The 18,854-nt window shown below is 44.6% G+C and overlaps 1 long non-coding RNA gene across 1 annotated transcript in view; it reads left to right on the top strand.

Moving 5' to 3' along the window:
• Positions 1-18,854, top strand: part of LOC137536585 (uncharacterized) — a 325,424-nt gene that overhangs the window by 86,915 nt on the left and 219,655 nt on the right. The window lies entirely within an intron of this gene.

Below are 18,854 nucleotides of genomic sequence, written 5' to 3'. Positions count from 1 at the left end.
TGGGGGGGGGGGGGGTTAAGGCTCCTATACTGGTGGAATATAAGGCTACCTATACTGGTAGGAGTCTGGCTACACGTATATATGATCAGAGCGTCTTGGTCTGATCTAGACAAGAGGGGTCTGAGCCCCATAAAGTGTCTGCCACGGGGCTAAAAAGCCTCCTGTGGCCATGCGGTAAAAGAATGTCAAATCCAGTAATACGGAAATCCATGGAGGGAGACCCAGGTGCACTCGATATGAGCGGATGTTCCGCCATCTGCCCTAATCCAGGAAGCGCCCCTACGTCTTCATGCACCGGTTACATCACCTCAACTAGGAGATCCACTATGTGTCTGACCAGAGAGTCTAGGTCTGATCTATACAAGAGGGGTCTGAGCCCCACAATGCGTCTGACCAGAGCGTATAGCTCTGATCTATACAAGAGGGGTCTGAGCCCCACAATACGTCTGCCACGGGGCTAAAAAGCCTCCCATGACCATGCGGTGAAAGAAAGTCAAATCCGGTAATATGGAAATCCATGGAGGGAGACCCAGGTGCACTCGATATGAGCGGATGTTCCGCCATCTGTCCTAATTCAGGAAGCGCCCCTACGTCCTCATGCACCGGTTACATCACCTCAACAAGGAGATCCACTATGTGTCATGTCCGATAATAAAGTGAATATTCAGTGTTTGAAGTGGCCTTAATGGAAATAAAGCTGCGAGAGCTCTCAGGATGTTTCTGGCCCTCGCACTAGCCACATAGCATTCTGATGGTTACCAAGGACTCGCCATGCTGCTGCAACCCCATTGGTGGAATAGGCTCTTCACCCAGAGAGTCCTGCACATCCCCCCACTGACCACCTGGGAAAGAGCTGTAACCCCCTGCTGGCCACTACACTCTACCTATCACTACCTACTGGCCATTATAATCCATCCATCATTACCTGCTGGCCACTACAATCCAACTATTACTACCTTCTGGTCAGTACAATCTACCTGTAACCCCCTACAGGCCACTACAATCCACCTATTACTGCCTGCTGGCCACTATAATCCACCTAATACTACATGCTGGCCACTACAATCTACCTACCATTACCTGCTGGCCGCTACAGTCCACCTATTACTACGTGCTGGCCACTATAATCCACCTAATACTACATGCTGGCCACTACAATCTACCTACCATTACCTGCTGGCCACTACAGTCCACCTATTACTACCTGCTGGCCACTACAATCTACCTGTCACTACCTGCTGGTCAGTGCAATCTGCCTGCCACTACTTGCTGACCACTACAATCTACCTATCACTATCTGCTGGCCACTACAATCTACCTAATACTGCTTGCTGACCACCACTACAATCTACCTATCAGTACCTGCTGTCCAGTACAATCTACCTGTCACTACCTGCTGGCCACTACAATATACCTGTCACTACCTGCTGGCCACTGTAGTTTACCTATCAGTACCTGCTGGTCAGTACAATCTACCTGTCACTACCTGCTGGCCACTATAATCCACTTATTACTACCTGCTGGCCACTACAATTTACCTATGACTACTTGCTGGCCACTATACTCCCCCTATGACTGCTTGCTGGCCACTACAATCTACCTGTCAATATCTGCTGGTCACTAAAATGTATCCATCACTACCTGCTGGCCACTGCAATCTACCAAGGTATAGATAAAACCTTGATGCTGCAACCACAATTTTTGTTCAGCACCAGGGAGTCAACCAGTCCACACCCGTATTCACCGAGGGTATAACAACAGTCCAGAATAGAAAAAGACTGGGTCTCGACCTGGATTTTAGGCCGATTGGCCAATTTTATTATGCAGAAACCACAGTGCAAAAGCACAACGTTTCGACCTAGTGGTCTTTATCAAGTGCTTGATAAGTAAACACTTGATAAAGACCACTAAGTCGAAACGTTGTGCTTTTGCACTGTGGTTTCTGCATAATAAAATTGGCCAATTGGCCTAAAATCCAGGTCAAGACCCAGTCTTTTTCTATTCTGCACTGCAATCTACCAGTCACTACCTGCTGCCCATTACAATCTACCTATCACTATCTGCTGCCCACTACAATCTACCAGTCACTACCTGCTGCCCACTACAATCTACCTACATTTGCCCCTTACTAGGATTTAATGATCAATACCTGACTGTCACTACAATCTGCCCATAACTACCTGCCGACATACCTATCTGCCCATACCTACCCGCCAGTAGAATCAGTTTCTGACTTTGTATGTATGTGGGGTGGACACAGGTTGCCTCTCCTGGGGAGCCAAGTAGGTCACACATGGTCTTGCAAGCTGGCAAGCCACAATCACTGAAAGAGATCAGAAAGACAACGTGTTAGTTTAGTCCAACAACGAGATAAATAAATATTTCAAAATCCAGTTGCATATTATGCATACTATTATGCATGGTCAAACTGACCATCCCTACTGCTGATCTCAGTGAAGGGGGGGGGGGGGGAATCAGACTCCAGGGAGGTCTTTCCTGGTTATTGTAGTTAGGATCCCATTGAGCAATATGTACAGTGTGCTGTACTCATCCGAGGATGTATATCTACAACCTTATATGGAGATCCTATATTATTTATGTTGTGGATACTGTGCTGGAGTGGCAGAACTGTGAATTATGAGACAAAATAAAGACTTACTACCTCCATGTCACCAGTCCTCCAGGAACAGGCCCGCCCGGGAGAAGGGGCCGCCAAACGGTCGCGGAGTCTCTGTCAGGGGGGGGAGAAAACATGTTGATTAGTCATACTGTTCACACAAAATAATGATCTAAAGATCAATTGAGATTACATTGAAATAGTTCTAGTTTTGTAAAGGAAAGTGTCTTTCCCCCCCCCCTAGTTATTACAGTTCATATTTTGCATACAAAATATGCTCAACTTTGCTCAAAGCTGCTCTAAAAGTCTCACTAAATGTTGCAGCTGCATGGTATAGTGCAGTCAGCATGAAATCTAAATCTATTGATATGCAGCTGTGACTGATTGATGCAGTGCAATGCTATTTGCCGCTGATCTACCGCCACGCCTCCCCCACCTCTATTTGTTCAAGTAAAAATCCATAAAAATTATGATTGATGTGTCACATTGTGCTATAGATTCCCATGACAGGGAAATTTGATGTGTGTATGGCTCACTTTAGTATTGGTCTGTCAGAGGCAAAATACTAGACAGTGGCCTCAATTCACTAAGCTTATCTCCTGTCTTTAATAACTCTTCTGAGCTGTTTCTACAGTTATCGCCATAGTGATAACTGTAGAAACAGCTCAGAAGAGTTATTAAAGACAGGAGATAAGCTTAGTGAATTGAGGCCAATGTGACAGAAATCCCTATTTATCACTTTAGGGTAGGTATGATCCTAGCACCAATTAGATTCAGCTCTGGGGATAAAAATGAATGTTGCAGTTACTAATACTCCACTATATAAGCTTTGTTACACATTTTCCATGTGCAGTTTTGGCTCTCCTTCCCCATTGCTCATCTCAATCTGCTTAATCCTCTTACAGAGAGACCTAATTTCTCACACCTGACCCTAAACTCCCATCATAAGGGGTAACCTGTTTCCTGACAGCTAGGACTGACCTCTTTCCAACATTAACCCCTTCCTTATGGCTCATCCTAACCTGCCCCCCTAATAATAATGTCTTTCCGATGCCTAACCAGCCTAGCATCTAAAACGTACTAAACCTAAATCCCCCCCAGCACACACTACCTACCTAATGCCTAGACCCCCCCCCCACATACACTACCTGCCTAATGTCTAAACCTAAACTCCTCCCCCCCAGCACACACTACCTACCTAATGCCTTGACCCCCCCCACACACACATACAGTACCTGCCTAATGTCTAAACCTAAACTCCTCCCCCCCCAGCACACACTACCTACCTAATGCCTAGACCCCCCCACACACACATACAGTACCTGCCTAATGTCTAAACCTAAACTCCTTCCCCCAGCACACACTACCTACCTAATGCTTAGACCCCCCCCCCACACACACATACAGTACCTGCCTAATGTCTAAACCTAAACTCCCCCCCCCAGCACACACTAACTACCTAATGCCTAGACCCCCCCCCCACACACACATACAGTACCTGCCTAATGTCTAAACCTAAACTCCCCCCCCCCCCCCCCCGCACACACTATCTACCACACTTCTGACCCTTCACCCGTCTGCACAAACAACCTACCTAATGCCTACACCTAAACTCTTCTCCTGCGCACACTGCCTACCGAATGCCTAATCCTTATTAACCCCCCCCCCCCCACACACACTCAATCTACCTACCTAATGCCTAACCCTTAACCCTCCCCCCCCAGCACACACACACACACTACCTGCCTAAACCCACACACATTAACTACCAAAGTGCCCATTTCCACTAGCCGAGATACGATGCATTTGTGGCAAAAAAAAGCCAAAAAATGCTAGTTCTCGGGCACCACCATAGACACCTAAAAATATCAGCATTTGGGAGCCTGCGGTGCCCGATATATAGCGGGTGCTGTAGCATCACCTGCTATTTACTGGGTGTTCATATTTCTGCTCCGCAGCGCAAATACTGATATATTTCCCATTGCGCCTATTGCGGCACCCAATTAGTCCACTTGCCGCATGCGCCCTTTTTTATCCTTTACTTATGCGCAGGAAAGAAACTAACATCCTGCTGCATAATTCTGCACATTCTGTGCATCTTTTTTATTACATTAGCGGCTGTGAAAAAAAAGTGTGCGTTTTTCTGCATCCAAACACACATGGTGTGAAGAAAACACACACAGAAAACTGAAAGCCAAGTGTCCCGTGCATTATAGTGGATGAAATAGGGTATTCCCTTTACTAATCTCTTACGTGTTGGAGCAGGTTCACTCAACCGGAAGAGTGGGTGCACTCGCCTGCCTGTCTTCTGATCCCAGGACTTCTGGATAGCCAGGGCAGTCGGCATGGCATTCCTGGTTCTTTCACGGTGCTGGAAAGAGAAATATATATTACATTTTGAATGAACACAGAGAACAATAAATATTCTACCTGATTAGCACTAATTAAGGTTAATTAGCTGCAATAGGGAGGAATAATAATACTCACCAGAGATCTCTGCACTTCAACGAGCTGTGAGTACAGCAGGATGGCGTCAGGGCTGGGTGTGATGATGAGGGGTGGTCTGGAGAAAAGACGCCTCACTGCAGAAAAAAAGCAACATCACATTAAGCACAAGAAAATGTAAATTCCTTATGGACTTTTGATGAGAGATATAATAAAGGCATGCCTCTTGCTAGTTTGCCCTAAAAGGCATCCCTCCCTCTTATTTGACAAAGTTGGGAGGTTTGCTACAGACACACTGCCAAGTGTTTTGCAAGTGTTTTTGATGCATTTGCATTTTGAAAAACGCATTCCAATTGACTTGAATGATACTTGCCGCAAAATCACCATGATTTTAACATACTGCAGCAAAATCGATTTCAAAACACAAACACATTGCAAACGCTTGGCCGTGTCTCTCAGCCTAAACTACTATGGTACATTACCCTGAGGATGCAGTTGCTATGGCAACATAGAAAAGCCTCAGTGGCCTCCCTGGTGGTAAGGCCGACCTGAGCTCGGGCTGGGAGAGATGAGCTGCGAGCGGTAAGTCTGAGCTCAGGTCGGGCTAGGGAATTCTCTGCCATTTAGGAGTCCCGCGCACGATTGCTGCTGCGCTGCGGGACTCCAGCATCTCCCCCGGCTCTCCCCGGCCTTTCTGCGTACATCGCTGGCCGCCGGGCTCCCCATAGCCCCGCTCTTGTTCCAGGGGCCCGGCGACCAATCAGAGCAGCGGCGTGATGTCACGGGGCAGGACAAAATGTAAAGTGTCCCCAGGGCCGGTTTAAGCAACAATGGGGCCCCAGGGCAAAATAAACCTGGGGGGGCCCCCAACAGATACCCCGGAACAAAAGTCGGCATTAAGGGTCCTTTTTTGCAGATGGTATAGTCAGGGTGTGAAGCCCCAATCGGTTGGGGCTCCACATTCTGGCTACCCCAGCCTGCATGGGGGACAAGGGGTTAAAAAGTTTCAGGAGGGGGACCCCACATAATTAAAAAAAAAAATTCCCGCACTCTAAACATAAAAAAAATTGGGAAAATAGGAAAAAATGCCAGGGATCTTCATACAGCCATATTGCGGCTGTATAGCGATCCCTGGCCAAAGTGCTGCGGCTGCGTATGGACCCCTGGAAACCCCGTCAGTAAAATGTATTGCTCTTTCTTTTGATGCATGTAAAATTACACTACTGTTAGGTTTGCTACTAAAAGTGACATTTACTGCATTTAAAAGTATACTTTTTTCCTTCAAAACTTTAAAATTTTTCTCAAAAACTATAAGGTCTTTTTATAAAATTGTTTTTTCCTCTTATTCCCAAATGATCTCCTTAACATACCTGCAAATTGGGGTTTCTAGCATTTAAGGTGGATTTGCTATTAATCATTAAAGTTGGCAGGTTTTTAAATGTGTATTTTTTTTCCCTTTGAAACTTTAAAATCGATTTTCTCAAAAACTATAAGGACGATTTGAAATTTTTTTCCTCTTGTAGCCACTGGGGGCCCCTACAAGCTCTGGGGCCCTGGGGGCAATTGCCCCCTTTGCCTCTATGGTAGCGCCGGCCCTGAGTGGCCCTGAAGAGTCGCACAGGGCAGAAGAAGAAAAAACAGATCTGCATGTGTTTTTACATATATACTGTGTAACTATGTATATACTGTGTGTGTGTATATATATATATATATATATATATATATATATATACAGCGGCTTGCAAAAGTATTCGGCCCCCTTGAAGTTTTCCACATTTTGTCCCATTACTGCCACAAACATGGATACATATTGTTGGAATTCCACGTGAAAGACCAATACAAAGTGGTGTACACGTGAGAGGTGGAACGGAAATCATACATGATTCCAAACATTTTTTTTTAGAAACAAGTAACTGCAAAGTGGCGTGTGCATAATTATTCAGCCCCCTTTGGTCTGAGTGCAGTCAGATGCCCATAGACATTGCCTGATGAGTGCTAATGACTAAATAGAGTGCACCTGTGTGTAATCTAATGTCAGTACAAATTCAGCTGCTCTGTGACCGCCTCAGAGGTTGTCTAAGAGAATATTGGGAGCAACAACACCATGAAGTCCAAAGAACACACAAGACAGGTCAGGGATCAAGTTATTGTGAAATTTAAAGCAGGCATAGGCTACAAAAAGATTTCCAAAGCCTTGAACATCCCACGGAGCACTGTTCAAGGGATCATTCAGAAACGGAAGGAGTATGGCACAACTGTAAACCTACCAAGACAAGGCCATCCACCTAAACTCACAGGCTGAACAAGGAGAGCGCTGATCAGAAATACAGTCAAGAGGCCCATGGTGACTCTGGACGAGCTGCAGAGATCTACAGCTCAGGTGGGGGAATCTGTTCATAGGACAACTATTAGTTGTACACTGCACAAAGTTGGCTCTTATGGAAGAGTGACAAGAAGAAAGCCATTGTTAACAGAAAGCATAAGAAGTCCTGTTTGCAGTTTGCCACAAGCCATGTGGGGGACACAGCAAACATGTGGAAGAAGGTGCTCTGGTCAGAAAAGCCCAAAATGGAACTTTGGCCAAAATGCAAAAATGCTATGTGTGACAGAAAACTAACACTGCACATGACTCAGAACACACCATCCCAACTGTCAAATATGGTGGTGGCGGCATTATGCTCTGGGGGTGCTTCTCTTCAGCAGGGACAGGGAAGCTGGTCAGAGTTGATGGGAAGATGTATGGAGCCAAATACAGGGCAATCTTGGAAGAAAACCTCTTGGAGTCTGCAAAAGACTTGAGACTGGGGCGGAGGTCCATGTTCCAGCAGGACAACAACTCTAAACATAAAGCCAGGGCAACAATGGAATGGTTTAAAACAAAACATATCCATGGCCCAGTCCACGTCCAGATCTAAATCCAATCGAGAATCTGTGGCAAGATCTCAAAACTGCTGTTCACAAATGCTGTCCATCTAATCTGACTGAGCTGGAGCTGTTTTGCAAAGAAGAATGGGCAAGTATTTCAGTCTCTAGATGTGCAAAGCTGGTAGAGAAATACCCTAAAAGACTGGCAGCTATAACTGCACCAAAAGGTGGTTCTACAAAGTATTGACTCATGGGGCTGAATAATTACTTGGTTTGATTTGGAAAAAAATGTTTGGAATCATGTATGATTTTCGTTCCACTTCTCACATGTACATCACTTTGTATTGGTCTTTCACGTAGAATTCCAATAAAATTGAATCATGTTTGTGGCAGTAATGTGAGAGAATGTGGAAAACTTCAAGGGGGCTGAATACATTTGCAAGCCACTGTATATATATATATATATATATATATATATATATATATATATATATAATATGCGCATGTGCCAAGTAGTGGACAAAAAAGGCGCCGCCATTCACTCCCATAATAAATATAATTTGATGGGCGCCGAATAGGAAAAAAGGTCGCCGGAGATTATTAATGTTTTAAAACTGCGCTCATGATAATTTACGTTTACAGAATGCGCCTGTAACGAATAATGTTTATAAAAATACTAAACATATCTATCGTGTTTAACTAAAACGTTATTTAAAATTGTATCCCTTACTGTTTGTAAAACATTATTATAGACATAATAAAGTGATCAGGAAATATATTGTAATATATTTTTTACAGTCACTATTTGTAAAACATTATTATCCACACAATAAAGTGATCACTAAGGTAGGTTTTAGGGTTAGGCACCACTAGGGGGTTTTTAGGGTTAGGCACCACCAGGCAGGTCTTAGGGTTAGGCACCACCAGGGGGGTCTTAGGGTTAGGCACCACCAGGGGGTCTTATGGTTAGGCACCACCAGGGGAGATTTAGGGTTAGGCACCACCAGGCAGGTCTTAGGGTTAGGCACCACCAGGGGGGTCTTAGGGTTAGGCACCACCAGGGGGTCTTATGGTTAGGCACCACCAGGGGAGATTTAGGGTTAGGCACCACCTGGGGGGTCTTAGGGTTAGGCACCACCAGGGGGGGATTTAGGGTTAGGCACCACCAGGGGGGTCTTAGGGTTAGGCACCACCAGGGGGGTCTTAGGGCCCGTTCACACTGCACGCGTTTCCAGCCGCGTTTTGGAAACGCGTGCAGGTGGCCAAAACGCACGACATCAGACATTGCATAGAGTGCAATGTCTAATGTTCAAACTGCATGCGTTCCGGACCTGTGCGGTCCGGGAACGCATGCTGCACGCAGATTTTGCAAAAACGCGTGGCTGTCCCATTCACTTTTCAGTGATGGGATCAGCCACGCAACGCACACAAACGCGGATGGCCATGCGTTCGTACGCGTTGCGGTCCGCACGCGTTCCGCACGCATGGCCATCCGCATTTCTGATCTGAACGGGCCCTTAGGGTTAGGCACCACCAAGGGGATTTAGGGTTAGGCACCACCAGGGGGGCACCACCAGGGGGGGGTCTAAGGGTTAGGGATAGGTAGAGGGAGGGCTATAAACACTATTTTCCGATTTTATTGCATGTAGAAACGATAAATGAAGATTACACACAATATTATACAATTATAATGATTATACATATATTATCGTATTTTAACAAACGTAATTATAAGTTTTACTTTTAAAACAGGGAAAATTAATATTTTCACAATTTGTGATTTCATACACATTCTTAAATGTTTTATTAATTTGTAAAACATTATTGTAAACGAAAAATACAGCACAATATTTTTATATGTTACCGCTTATCGTTTACACCACCCCCCCTTTTTCCCCGACACCCTTTTTGCATGTATGCCTCAGTATCTATTATTTGACATAAGGGTGCAGTTGCCACAGTAATGGTAAAGTCCCTTGTACACACATTTTACATCAGCAGGAGGATGTTGCTGTGGCAACATGGAAAGGCAGTGGCGTAGCTAAGGAGTTGTGGGCCCCAGTGCAAGTTTTCCATTGCCCCCCCCAGCACTCTATACATAACAATTGATACAGCACACCTAAACCTGCCAAGAACAAGCACAGTGTCAGAGGTGCAAGAAGGGGATGGGGAACAGTTTGATTACTGATGATGATTACTACTATTCAGAGCATCTATAGAAGTGATTATTACCGTCACAGGACCAATAAAGAGCTAACACTGTGGCTGAAAGTGGATCCCCTGGGGACCCTCTGGCCCAAGGGCCCTGGTGCGGTCGCTACCTTTGCATCTCCTATTGCTACGCCACTGTGGAAAGGCCTAGATTTAAAAAACAAATGGACCCTTGATAGATAGGGATAGCCATTTATTATATAAACGCTAAATACTACTAATAAATCTCCTCCCTTGGAAACCCCCTATGGCTGATAATGTGAACATCTAGTGGAGATATGTGGAAACATAGTGTCATGTTGTGTGTGTATTGCTGATACTTACAGTGTCCAGCCAGAGTCCAGATTCTGCCACAAATGATGAAAAACTGCCAGGCAAGGACTGGTGGCACTAGGCAGAGCCACACGTAGCAGAGCAGTTGGAAAAACATGTTGTAGAAGTCAGATATAGCCAAATTCAGGGATCAGTTCAGGGAGAACACCAGGTATGCTGCTGCATCAAATGCTGCTAGGCCTGGAGTGACAGTTGAGGCGGCTCATGCAGCAGCTTGAGACTGTAACTGCCACTGCTGGAGGCTGGCTCATGCAGCAGTGTGAGACCATAACTGCACATGCAGCATCATGTGACCATAGCTAATGACAACAGATAGCACAGCAATGATTATGATTAGAATGGTGCTTTTTCTCTACTATAATATGCAGAAAATAGAAGCAGTGAGTACAGTGCTCCTCAGTAGCGCCTCTTTCAGGCTTTATATACAAGTCTGTGTAAATAAATGTATTATTTAAAGCCCAGTTTCAGGATTTTTAAATAATATTTTTTTGTATATTTACAGTGTATATTTTCCTGTATGTGAAAACACATTAGCTCTGACAGCACATGTTAATCAATAGGCTGGTTCACATCAAATGTTTTTTTGTATGCATGTCAAAAAAAGCCTTAGGGCCCTTTTCCACTAGCAATCACTAGCGTTCGCGCTGAACGCTAGTGATTGCGATTCAGCAAAAGCACAAAATTTCGTGACGATTTTCCGATGTTTGCGATCGCGATTTTGCTATGCTATGCCCTGCATAGTAAAATCGCGGCAATAATCGTTCCACCGCACGATCGCGATCAGGTAAAAAATGAATCGCGGTAGTGGAAATAACCTACCGCGATTCCTATGTTAAAAGCAAACTGTAGCGATTTGAAAAATCACTAGCGGTTTGCGGTTTTGCGATTCAGCCATCGCAAACGCCCTAGTGGAAAAGAGCCCTTAGTAACTATTACTCTCCATGAGGATACAGTTACTACAGCGATAGTAAAGGCCCTTTTGTGAATCAAGCCCCTGGTGTGAAGAAAACACACACAGAAAACTGAAAGACAAGTGTCCCGGGCATTATAGTGGATGATATACCGCAGGGGTCTCAGCCTTTTTCGGCCCGGGGACCGCTATCTAGACCAAACTTTTTTTTTTTTGGGGGGGGGGGGGGGGGAGGGTTATAGGTAGCCAGGTAAAGTATAAGTAGCCAGTAGAGTTTCCCCCAGTATAGGGAGTTTAGTTGCCCCAGTATAGGGAGTATAGCTGCCCCAGTATAGGGAGTATAGCTGCCCCAGTATAGGGATTATAGCTGCCCCAGTATAGGGAGTTTAGTTGCGTCAGTATAGGGGGTTTAGTTGCCCCAGTATAGGGGTTTAGTTGCCCCAGTATAGGGAGTTTAGTTGCCCCAGTACAGGGAGTTTAGTTGCCCCAGTACAGGGAGTTTAGTTGCCTCAGTACGGGGAGTTTAGTTGCCCCAGTAGAGGGAGTTTAGTTGCCCCAGTATAAGCAGTTTAGTTGCCCCAGTCAGATCAATGAATAATGGCGCACAGCGCCTATGCATATAAATGGCGCCGCATTAAAAAGATACGCTTATCGCTATTTATCGTTAGTACTGCATAATAATGGCGCACAGGGAAAAAAAAAGAAAAACGTGCACACTAATGTTATTTATCAATAATGGCACACACTAACGTTATTTATCAATAGTGCTGTTCATTTGCCAAACAGCACACTTTATTGCCCACAGTAATGTTATTTATCAATAGCACCCTACATAAGCCAAACTGAAGACGTTATTTAACTGCAAAACGGTGAATGGATTTAATGTAACACTGTCAAGGTTAGGATTAGGCACCACTGGGGGAGTCTTAGGGTTAGGCACCATCAGGGGGTCTTGGGGTTAGGCACCACCAGGGGGGTGGTTAGGGTTTGGCACCACCAGGGGAGTGGTTAGGCACCATCAGGGGGGTCTTAGGGTTAGGCACCATCAGGGGGGTCTTAGGGTTAGGCACCACCAGGGGGGTGGTTAGGGTTAGGCACCACCAGGGGGGTGGTTAGGGTTAGGCACCACCAGGGGGATGGTTAGGGTTAGGCACCACCAGGGTAGTGGTTAGGGTTAGGCACCCCCAGGGGGTCTTATGGTTAGGCACCACCAGGGGGGTCTTAGTGTTAGGCACCACCAGGGGGGGGGTTAGGGGTTAGGGATAGGTACAGAGAGGGTCTGTGTGTTAACGCTAAATAACAATAAGGCTTTAACGCTAAATAACAATAAGGCTTTAACGTTAAATAGCAATAAGCGGCAACCGTATTAGCGGCAACACCATGCTCCATTTTTCGCAGGCACCATTTTCAGATGGATCCGCCCCAGTATAGGGAGTTTAATTGCCCCAGTACAGGAAGTTTAGTTGCCCCAGTATAGGGAGTTTAGTTGCCCCAGTACAAGGAGTTTAGTTGCCCCAGTACAAGGAGTTTAGTTGCCCCAGTATAGGGAGTTTAGTTGCCCCAGTATAGGGAGTTTAGTTGCCCCAGTACAGGGAGTTTAGTTGCCCCAGTATAAGGAGTATAGTTGCCTCAGTATACCTAGTATAGTTATCCCAGTATAGGTAGTATAGTCGCCCTTAGTGCCCTCCCCCTGCAGCACTCGTGCTATCTTAGCACAAATTTTGGGAATGTTTTTAAGGCTGCCCTCTTACTGCGAATCTCCCGTGTAGAGCTAAGTCTCCCCAGCAGGCACTAGCCAGGAGTTTTAATTCTTTTTTTTTCTATAAAATAATCGCATACAGTTAGCAGAGGAACTCATCTCCAGGAAAATGCTGAGAGATGCCACGGCGGAATCGAGATCAGAATATCTGGCAGTCTGTATTGGGATTCTTGGAAGTCCTTCAGGGTGGACCTTTATTTTGCAGCCTCAGCAGGTGAATAGTTATTATCAGACTCCCAAGGTTAGGCACAGTCCTTTTTAGAGTCTTAAAGTAGACCTGAACAGGACAGAAGGAAATGTTTAGTCTGTCTAATTCCCCCTCATCTGTGACTAATCACAAGTTGTAATTCGATCTCTCAGTTGTTTCAGCTGGCTGCCTCAGCAGAGCAGCTAATTTGTAAACACAGGATGTTAACCCTATGTCTGCTTCCATGAAAGCAGGAAGTAGACAGACTGCTGATTTATTGCACGATTTGTATCCGCTGTAACAAATTAAATTAAAATAAATGTCATTTTTTTTTTTTAAATATTTAAATGAACAAAAAGAAAAAAGTCGCAGCAGCAATCAGATGCCACCAACAGAAAGCTCTGTTGGTGGCAAGAAAAGAAGGGCAGACTCATTTGTGTGCTTAGTTGTACAGCCCTGCATCAATCGGTTAAAGCTGCAGTGGCCTGAATTGTAAAAAATGGCCTGGTCACTATGGGGGTGTAAGCCTGTGGTCTTCAAGTGGTTAAGTTATTTACTGTTTGTGAGGATTACTAACAGGTGCGCTTCAGCTGTAATGTAAATCCAGGCTGGCAGTCTGCACTACAACACCAATGAAACTCATCCAGATTCTGGACGCAAGAGCATCATTCAGTAAACAACAAAAATGTTTTGTTTCTTAAAGAGGAACTGTAGGGAAATTAACAAAACAAATAAAATTTCTTATTTTTTTTACAAAATTCACTTATAAATGATTTAGTTGGTGTTTGCCCATTATAAAATCTTTCCTATCCCTGATTTATGGTACATTCTGAAATGTATCACTTGTGGTGACGTATTTAGTTCTGCCAGGTGATCTGTACGGAATGAGTCTACTGAGAGTTCTATGCACAGAAGGAGAGTGCTTGCTTGGCAGTTGGAAACCGATGTTATTTCCCACAATGCAACAAGTTCCACAGGCAGGAAATTGTTAGGACCATGGTCATGACATCACACTGTGGGAGAGTTTTACCACAATATCAGCCACACAGATCCCTCTGATGATCTATCCGAGAAAAGGTAAAGATTTCTTGTGGGAAGGGGGGTATCGGCTACTGATTGGAATGAAGTTCATACCTTGGTTAAAGTTCTTCTTTATCTCCTAGCACTAGTTGCTTTATAAACCAAAGCAAAATGAAGACATACATGTAGACAGATGTGCAAACAGGGTCTCATTACTACCAGCCAAATATGTTCTTCATTGCGCCTGTTCTATTTGGTACAGTGCGCAGTCTCCCAATTACAGGGACTCTCTATCCAGATAGGCTTTAATGAAACCTGACCTTCCAAACTCCCAGTACTAGTGATATTTGTAAACCTTGCCTTTCTAAACTCACTCAGGCATACCACATAATGTTAGTCTATGGAGCTCAGAAGCAATGGAAATAGTAGTACTACAGTGGCTTGCAAAAGTATTCGGCCCCAAAATATTGTCAGAACTGGAAGGGATCACTGTAAGAAGGAAACGGTGAGCTTCTGAGAGGAACTGACGGTGAGGTTAGTGTGTAATATTAATTTGCAGCTACAGCATATGTTTATTTTAAATAATTCTCCTCACTTCAGGTTCCCTTTAAAGGAAGACTCGATCAGTCTATTTTGGTACCATTGGGGCTTGCATGCTGCATAATGAAACCATCTAGTAAGCTTCACCAGTAGAGATCGTCCATTTCTTTTTCATAAAGTCTTCTTGAGTAGAATTCATGGAGAAGAAAGTGATCAGTTTGATCAGGTGACTGATTTGTAGTCACTGGTTGGCTTCCTTAGATCAATGAGTTAAAATTTTCTTTTGAAGTTTACATGCTAGGTTTTCAGTTAGTGTGTGGGTTAGGTTATAAACTGTATTGATAAAGAAGTTGGGATAAGCAAGGATTTGTGATTGCTAATTCTACTTCAGTTTTTGACATTTCTTTCCCGCCTCCCTCTGCAATGTTCCTCTTGCACTTCTCCGTTGGCCCTCCTCCCTGCCACCAAATAGCGACAGAATGCCTTGGTAGATTGGAGGCTAGCAACACTTGGTACAACTAGAGTTGAGCCGAAATTTTCGTAATTTCGCATTACTATAATTACGCATGCGAAATTTGCGATTACGATGCGAAATTAGCGTAGCGAAATTGCCATTAAAATCGTAATTGAAAATACCGTAAGCGTAATTTTCAACGCGAAATTTCGCGTTTAGTTCATGCCGTAATTTCGCATTAAACGCTACCGTAATTTCGCGTTAAACCGTAACGCTCCGTATAATATAAAAAAGCCGCCGACTTTAAGGGTTAATCGCAAAGCCCCCTTAAATGCTAAGTGCCTCAAATTTGGAGAATATATTAAGGAGATCAGGAGGAATAAGAGGAACAATTTTTTTTTCAAAAAGACCTTATAGTTTTTGAGAAAATCGATGTTAAAGTTTCAAAGTAAAAATGTATACATTTAAAAACCCGCCGACTTTAACGGTTAATAGCAAAGCCTGCTTAAAGTTTAGGAACACCAAATTCCTAGGGTATATTAAGGGGATCAGTGGGAATAAGAGGAAATTTTTTTTTTCCAAAAAGACCTTATAGTTTTTGAGAAAATCGATTTTTAAGTTTCAAGGGCAAAAATGTCTTTTAAATGCGGAAAATGTCAGTTTTTTTGGACAGGTAACAATAGCGTTTTATTTTCATAGATTCCCCCAAGTGGGAAGAGTTTTACTTACTTCGTTCTGAGTGTGGGAAATATAAAAAAAAAACGACGTGGGGTCCCCCCTCCCAGACCTCTTTAACCCCTTGTCCCCCATGCAGGCTGGGATAGCCAGAATGCGGAGCACCGGCCGCGTGGGGCTCCGCACCCTGACTATACCAGCCCGCATGGTCTATGGATTGGGGGGTCTCGGAAGGGGAGGGGCAGCCAAGCTTTCCCCTCCCCCTCCGAGCCCTTGTCCAATCCAAGGACAAGGGGCTCTTCTCCACCTCCGATGGGCGGTGGAGGTGGAGGCCACGATTTCCTGGGTGGGGGGTTCATGGTGGAATCTGGGAGTCCCCTTTAAAAAGGGGTCCCCCAGATGCCCACCCCCCCTCCCAGGAGAAATGAGTATAGAGGTACTTGTACCCCTTACCCATTTCCTTTAAGAGTTAAAAGTAAATAAACACACAAACACATAGAAAAAGTATTTTAATTGAACAAAAAACATAACCACGAAAAAAGTCCTTTAATATTCTTAATTAACCATTAATACTTACCTGTCCCTTTAAATAAATGATCCCACGCAATAAAGTTTTGTCAGTTTTTTTGGACAGGTAACAATAGCGTTTTATTTTCATAGATTCCCCCAAGTGGGAAGAGTTTTACTTACTTCGTTCTGAGTGTGGGAAATATAAAAAAAAACGATGTGGGGTCCCCCCTCCCAGACCTCTTTAACCCCTTGTCCCCCATGCAGGCTGGGATAGCCAGAATGCTCGGAAATGTTCTATCAGTTACAATGTAACAAAGTTATTACAATGTAACAACTTTGTTACATTGTAACTACGCCGCACCCGACGTCACTCGCCGCTCACCCGCCGCACGGACCCGACAGAGCTCTGAGCTATATAGCTCAGAGCTCTCTAAGCATCTTTGTATTTGGGCTCCAAGGAGCCCCATTGGTCCTTAGCAGACCAATGGGGTTCCTTCTGATTTGAAGGAACCCCATTGGTCTGCTAAGGACCAATGGGGCTCCTTGGAGCCCAAATACAAAGATGCTTAGAGAACTCTGAGCTATGTAGCTCAGAGCTCTGTCGGGTCCGTGCAGGACGCTAAGTCCCCGCCGGCTCCGTTGCCCTCCCCGCCTCTCCCACATGTCACCCACATGTCACCCACATGTGGGTGACATGTGGGTGACAGATGTGGGCGGGGTGGACAGCGGGAGCCGGCGGGGATTTGGTGTCCTGCAAGGACGCGTAAGTGTATGCGGCGGGTGAGCGGCGAGTGACGTCGAGTGCGGCGTAGTTACAATGTAACAAAGTTGTTACATTGTAATAACTTTGTTACATTGTAACTGATAGAACATTTCCGAGGATATTTCGAGGGATCATTTATTTAAAGGGACAGGTAAGTATTAATGGTTAATTAAGAATATTAAAGGACTTTTTTCGTGGTTATGTTTTTTGTTCAATTAAAATACTTTTTCTATGTGTTTGTGTGTTTATTTACTTTTAACTCTTAAAGGAAATGGGTAAGGGGTACAAGTACCTCTATACTCATTTCTCCTGGGGGGGGGGGGGGGGGGCATCTGGGGGACCCTCCCAGATTCCACCATGAACCCCCCACCCAGGAAATCGCGGCCTCCACCTCCACCGCCCATCGGAGGTGGAGAAGAGCCCCTTGTCCTTGGATTGGACAAGGGCTCGGAGGGGGAGGGGAAAGCGTGGCTGCCCCTCCCCTTCCGAGACCCCCCAATCCATGGACCATGCGGGCTGGTATAGTCAGGGTGCGGAGCCCCACGCGGCCGGTGCTCCGCATTCTGGCTATCCCAGCCTGCATGGGGGACAAGGGGTTAAAGAGGTCTGGGAGGGGGACCCCACGTCGTTTTTTTTTAAATATTTCCCACACTCAGAACGAAGTAAGTAAAACTCTTCCCACTTGGGGGAATCTATGAAAATAATACGCTATTGTTACCTGTGCAAAAAAAACTGACATTTTCCGCATTTAAAAGACATTTTTGCCCTTGAAACTTAAAAATCGATTTTCTCAAAAACTATAAGGTCTTTTTGAAAAAAATTTTTTCCTCTTATTCCCACTGATCCCCTTAATATACCCTAGGAATTTGGTGTTCCTAAACTTTAAGCAGGCTTTGCTATTAACCGTTAAAGTCGGCGGGTTTTTAAATGTATACATTTTTACTTTGAAACTTTAACATCGATTTTCTCAAAAACTATAAGGTCTTTTTGAAAAAAAATTTTTTCCTCTTATTCCTCCTGATCTCCTTAATATATTCTCCAAATTTGAGGCTCTTAGCATTTAAGGGGGCTTTGCTATTAACCCTTAAAGTCGGCGGCTTTTTTATATTATACGGAGCGTTACGGTTTAACGCGAAATTACGGTAGCGTTTAATGCGAAATTACGGCATGAACAAATACCCATTGTAATGCGAAAATTACGCGAAAATTACGCTTACGCGAAATTTTGCGAAATCCTTCTTCATTACAATTATGTACTTACGGCCATAATCGTAATTACACTAATTACGCGAAATTTCGCGAAATCGTAATTAGGTCATTACGCTCATCTCTAGGTACAACCTTTGTCCCACACTGTCACCTGAGGGTTTGAGTACCGATCCCTGCCCGAGGATAGGCTTTAGTTTCTGGTGGCATTGATGTGGGATATTTTAAGGATTTGGAAAATTGTGTACACTGTGATTTGGCTGCTTTAGGTTAAAGGATACCCGAGGTGGCATGTGACATGATGAGATAGACATGGGTATGTACAGTGCCTAGCACACAAATAACTAAGCTGTGCTCCT

The sequence above is a fragment of the Hyperolius riggenbachi genome, chromosome 10 (genome assembly GCF_040937935.1).
Source record: "Hyperolius riggenbachi isolate aHypRig1 chromosome 10, aHypRig1.pri, whole genome shotgun sequence".
Taxonomy (NCBI): domain Eukaryota; kingdom Metazoa; phylum Chordata; class Amphibia; order Anura; family Hyperoliidae; genus Hyperolius; species Hyperolius riggenbachi.
This window is presented reverse-complemented; position numbering and strand designations above follow the sequence as displayed.